Consider the following 6,021-nt stretch of genomic DNA (forward strand, 5'->3'; position numbering starts at 1 on the left):
CGGGTGGGTGTGGATTGTGATGATACCTTTAGCCCCGTTGTTAAACCGGCAACAATTCGCACCGTTTTGACATTAGCGGTGTCTAGGTCATGGGCTATTCACCAATTAGATGTTAAAAATGAGTTTTTACATGGGGATCTACAAGAAACTGTGTTTATGCATCAACCTCCGGGTTTTGTGGATCGCAACCATCCCAATCATGTATGTCGGTTAAAGAAAGCATTGTATGGGCTCAAACAAGCTCCACGTGCTTGGTACACTCGATTTTCTACATTCATCACCAGGCATGGTTTTCATAGGAGTACATGTGATCAGTCTCTTTTTGTGTATAATCATGGCTCGAATCAGGCATATCTTTTATTATATGTTGATGACATAGTATTAACCGCTTCTGATACGACGCTTCTGCATGCCATCATTGCTACCCTTTCAAGGGAATTTGCCATGACCGATCTCGGAAGTTTGCATCATTTTTCTTGGGATTACCGCCACACGGGACCAACACGGGTTATTTTTATCTCAGGCCACATATACTCGTGACATTATAGAAAGGGCCGGGATGACAAATTGCAAGCCATGCGCCACGCCTGTTGACACTACGGCTAAACTTAGTGCTTTCGATGGGGACTTGCTTCCGGGATGGCACCTTGTATCGGCATTAGCTGGCGCTTTGCAGTACCTCACATTTACGCGCCCTGATATTACATACGCGGTACAACAAATATGTCTTTTTATGCATGCTCCTCGGGATTCTCATTTTGGGTTTATGAAGTGTATTTTACGGTATCTCAGTTGCACTATTGACCATGGCTTGCGTATTTTTCCCTCCCCGGTTAACTCCTTGACGGCTTACTCCGATGCTGATTGGGGTGGGTGCCCAGACTCTCGTCGGTCCACATCTGGTTATTGTGTTTTTTTGGGCGGTAACCTTATCTCTTGGTCCTCTAAACGACAAGCCACCATTTCTCGCTCCAGTGCTGAAGCGGAATATCGGAGTGTTGCTAACGCCGTAGCTGAAACTACTTGGATTCGCAATTTATTGCTCGAGCTACATGTTCCCTTGACACGGGCATCGGTCGTTTATTGTGACAATGTCTCGGCGGTTTATTTACCCCATAATCCTGTTCAACATCAACATACAAAACATGTGGAGATTGATATACATTTTGTCCGCGAAAAGGTTCGCTTAGGACAGGTTCGTGTCCTTCATGTCCCATCTTCTTCTCAATATGCTGATATTTTCACGAAGGGATTGCCACGACACTATTTCAAGAATTCAGATCTAGTTTGAACGTCCGGTCATCGCACTCTCAAACTACGGGGGAGTATTGAACGATATATGTTCTAGAATATTCAAGATTTGTATTTGATTCATAATTATCTAGTTTCCTTGTATAGGTTAGTTTCCACCTCCATATATACTTGTATTCACGTAAAGGAAAGGGGGGATTCTATAGAAACCAACACTTAATTGCTAACATTCTTTTTTTTCAATTTTATAATACCACCCATAATAAGTAACCGAACTAATAACGCCCAAAAACCATAAAAACTCACTTTTAAAACCACTAAAACACAATTAATAAGGAAACTTAAAAACCCCTCAAAAATATTATCGTTATCCCATTATCACTCATATTGTCGTGTCTTATAACATTTTTTATATATATTATACAACAAAGCCAAAGTACTCAAGAGAGTCAAGAGTTAAGAGTGAGTAAATACGGTTGTACACTTGTACCTAAAGTCACCAACAATACAAGTTCCATCATGCAGAAACACTGACACCAAGTACTCCTGGTCCCACCTTTTCCAGCTTCAAGTCATAAGTATTTTGCTTTATACCAAGTTACGAACCTACGTAAAATCTTATCTCGATGTTACCACTACTACTGTTGTTTGTTTCGTACGTAGAAAACCAATCTTATAAAAAGCAAAAACAACCAACCCTAAAGCCATAACACCAACACTATGGGAACCATCCTTTACCAAACCCAAACTCCCAACATCATTCAAGACCTCAAAGTAACCATCCATGACACCATCACCATCATCCCGCCTCAACTCTATGTTTCTATCCAACATCGACCAAGCTCTCAACTTTAACGTTGAAACGGTTCATTTCTTTGTCGCCAACCTTCACTTCCCGCCCAAATTAGTGGCAGAAAAGCTTAAATCCGCCTTGAGTAAGGCGTTGGTGCCCTATGATTTCTTGGCTGGGAGGTTGCGGGTGAACCCTGACTCGCAACGGTTGGAGTTTGATTGTAATGGGGCCGGTGTTAAGTTCGTGGTGGGTTCGAGTGAGTTTGAGTTGGGTGAGATTGGTGACTTGGTGTATCCGAACCCGGGGTTTAGACAGTTGATTCAAAAGAGCTATGATGACGTGGCTATGCATGATCGACCCTTATGCATTTTCCAAGTATGTTTATATGCTTCTTAATTCCTATATATTACTTTTTTATAAACGAATAGGTTTATGACTATATATATTCTTTTTAATAATACGTGTTATTATGTTAACAACACGGGTTAATTACCATAATTCAAGATTAATGCTTGACTACATATATGGTTTTGAATATGAATATATCTGGGTAGTCAAAAACTTATGTTACTGGATTAGGAAATAAAGATTGTTCAAAGCATAATTATCATTGATTGTAAATAACATGGTGATGCCAACATAAACCAACCCTATGCTATGCACGTTCCAAGATCTCCAAATTTGGCCAAACCTAATAAAGAGGTTCATTAATGAGGCTTTCTGTTGTAGTGAAAGTGATTAAAGTTTAATATATTGCATTATTGTGATTATAACACTATCTTTATTTATCTACTAATTACCATGACTATTGTTAGTTTGTTACTACTACTACCTATTTAGTTATTATATTTATTTGTTTTCTCTCCACTTGCATGCTAGAGGTGTACTGTTTGAACTGTGCCTCAATCTTTTATTTGGTTTAATTTATACATATGGTGTTCGAGCCGGGGTATCCCCATAGGCAACATCTTCATTCTTCGAGATTAGGGCCGTCTTGTGGGTAAGCTAAATAAGGCAATGGCTTTAGGCCTCGCCTCCATCTTAAACAGGAGTTATGCATTATAAGATTTTGAAAGTTAAATTGTTTTAGAATCAGTTAAAAAGGATTGCTTCATATCTATTATCATTGCATATCATCATATTCTATAATTCTTGTATACTCTTTAGCGCTATGCGCATAAAGAAAAACAAAGATAAAGGCCAGCCATGTTAATCGAGATATAGCTACGGTTTGTTTACATCCCCTTTCCATACTCTGCTAATAGCTTTGCTATTAGTAGAATTTTTATCGGAGTATGTTGTGTTGCTGTGATTATGACACAAATATATAATTAATCATGAAACATTTGATTGGATTTTTTAGTTCTTATATGCTTTGCAAATTTACTTTTTGTTTTCTATAATTACGTAAAAAACTATCCACGATCGTGAAAAAATATAAATAAAAAATGGGTCTTGATGATTTATGAAATTAAAGCTTTTGTGAATGCTTAACACTGTTTTCTTTTTTCTTATCTATTTTTTTTTCTTTCAAGAGGAAAGATTTATCTAACATGAACATTTTCGTGTAAAATGATGAAAAGAATATATTGATATAACATATATAGATTTTTGTTAAATACTTTTATTAGAAGAACATTATTGATCTATTGGTAAAGAAAAACTTTTGAATATCTAGATGAAGGAGGAGGATGTCTTGGGTTGAAGCCGCACAGACAAAAAATTAATTCGCCGTTAAAGATGAAAAGCATTATTGATTAAGAAAGTTAGGAGATAAGTTAAGTGTTTATTAATAATGGACAATGGCCTTTAAAGAAAGGTATATACAACCGTACAATTAGGTCCGCCATAAATATAGCTTGACGAACAATGCATACATGATTAAATAGCTACCTGCCCAAATTAAGTGCCTTCACATGCATGAGCCAGCCAATTGTGTGAAACAATTTATTAATATTATATTCTTATTATCTTTTTTAGAAAAGGCTAACTCATAAGTTCACTAATCTGTTTCTAAATATACATATATCTTCTGTCCACCGAATTCTTTTATATTAATAAAAATAAATGAAATCTAGTAAGTACTAACAAAAATATATTTCTTTCGTTGCATGTATATAAATATTTTTAATTATTTCGAAAAGCTGATAAGAATGTTGGCGGCTCGACTCATGTAATGACTAATGACAAATCAATCATATTGTTATATGTTATATATCTAACACGTTCACTTGTTTCGGGCTTGGTTTGGTCTAAACATGATACATGTACGATCGCTTAACGATCATGATCATTGATACGATCACATAAAATTTGCACATATTATGGTTAGAACATACCCATGTAAAATTGCTAACAGTTATATGCATGTGGTGTAATGCAACAGTTGACATCCTTCAAGTGTGGTGGATTTGCAATAGGTGTGGCAACAATGAACAAACCATGCAACTTTTGATGGCTTAAGCTTCAAAACATTTCTTGAAAATATTGCTTCTTTAGCGGCTGATAAACCACTCGCCACCGTTCCCTGCAACGACCGCCACCTCTTGGCGACAAGATCACTGCCACAAATCCAATTCGACCACCCAGAGCTACTAAAAATCCCTGCCGGAGTAGATCTCCCTAATCCCACCGTCTTTGACTCCCCTGAAGGTCAACTTGACTTCAAGATCTTCAACTTGACCTCAAATGACATAGCCCATCTAAAATAGAAAGCCAAAGATGGGCCGGATTCACCCAATGCCAAAATAACCGGGTTCAATGTGGTTGCAGCCCATGTGTGGCGGTGCAAAGCTTTGTCATCAGGGTTAGAGTATGATCCTGAAAGAGTGTCCACTGTTCTATATGCAGTGGACATCCGGTCAAGATTGAACTTACCATCATCTTTAGCAGGCAATGCGGTTCTTAGTGCATATGCATCGGCTCGTTGCAAAGAGATTGAAGAAGCACCGTTGGTAAAACTAGTGGAACTAGTGACTGAAGGTGCCAAAAGAATGACGGCTGAGTATGCTCAATCGGTGATTGATTGGGGAGAGGTGAATAAAGGGTTTCCAAATGGAGAATTTCTTATATCTTCATGGTGGCGGTTAGGGTTTGCTGATGTGGCATACCCGTGGGGAAAACCGAGGTACAGTTGCCCCGTGGTTTATCATAGGAAAGATATAATATTACTCTTTCCGGATATTGTTGGCGCAAGTAACGACAACGAAGTGAATGTGTTGGTGGCTTTGCCTAGCAAAGAAATGGAAAAATTTGAAGCTTTGTTTCATAAGTTGTTGGCCTAATCACTTGGTGAATAGAAGTGCCTAAGTTTGATATTATTATGAAGCATATATAATGGAAGTACCTAAAAGAGTAATGTACTTCAATACATGACTATATCTATATGTTTTTAAGTAAACATTGAAGCTAAAGTCATGCATATAGTTGAGGTTTATCATGTGCTCTTTAGTGGGTGTTTGGCATCTTGAGATTGTTATTGTAAACTGCTTTTATTTGCATATTAAAGTAGTTATATTTGTGAGTAAAATATATTTTAGATAAAACAGATGATTAATTTTATTTTAACAAAATAAACAATTCTAGACAAGTTCAAGATTAAACTCGTTTCAAGCTATGATCTAAACTCAAGCTTGCCTCTTGAATGAGTTTTCAAGCTCAAACTCGACTTGCGCCTCACTCGCTTTATGTCTATTACATAATTACTTGTTTTATTGGCATACACATAATTATTTTATGATTAAATTTTTACATAATATTATTTATTTTAGTTTATCAAAACTTCTATAGTAATAACTTTTATTTGATTATATTTAATATACTAAATAAAACATATAAGAAGCTTAGGGTCAATGTTGACTACCAAATGAGCTCCAATATAAACCACTAACCAGAGTTCGGGCTCGAGCTTGTTTCATTTTAGCTTGATTTTAGATTTTAGCGAGTTAATCTTCAATAGTTGTAAACATAAATATTGC

At 36.7% G+C, this 6,021-nt stretch overlaps 1 pseudogene; it reads left to right on the forward strand.

Annotated features, from left to right (window-relative positions):
* The first annotated feature begins 1,967 nt into the window (after positions 1-1,967).
* LOC143629866 (acyltransferase GLAUCE-like) lies at positions 1,968-5,427 on the forward strand (annotated as a pseudogene).
* The last annotated feature ends 594 nt before the right edge of the window (positions 5,428-6,021 follow it).

The sequence above is a fragment of the Bidens hawaiensis genome, unplaced genomic scaffold, assembly GCF_021521415.1.
Source record: "Bidens hawaiensis isolate Kalapana, Puna unplaced genomic scaffold, B.hawaiensis_p1.1 tig00005481_1, whole genome shotgun sequence".
NCBI classification, from domain to species: domain Eukaryota; kingdom Viridiplantae; phylum Streptophyta; class Magnoliopsida; order Asterales; family Asteraceae; genus Bidens; species Bidens hawaiensis.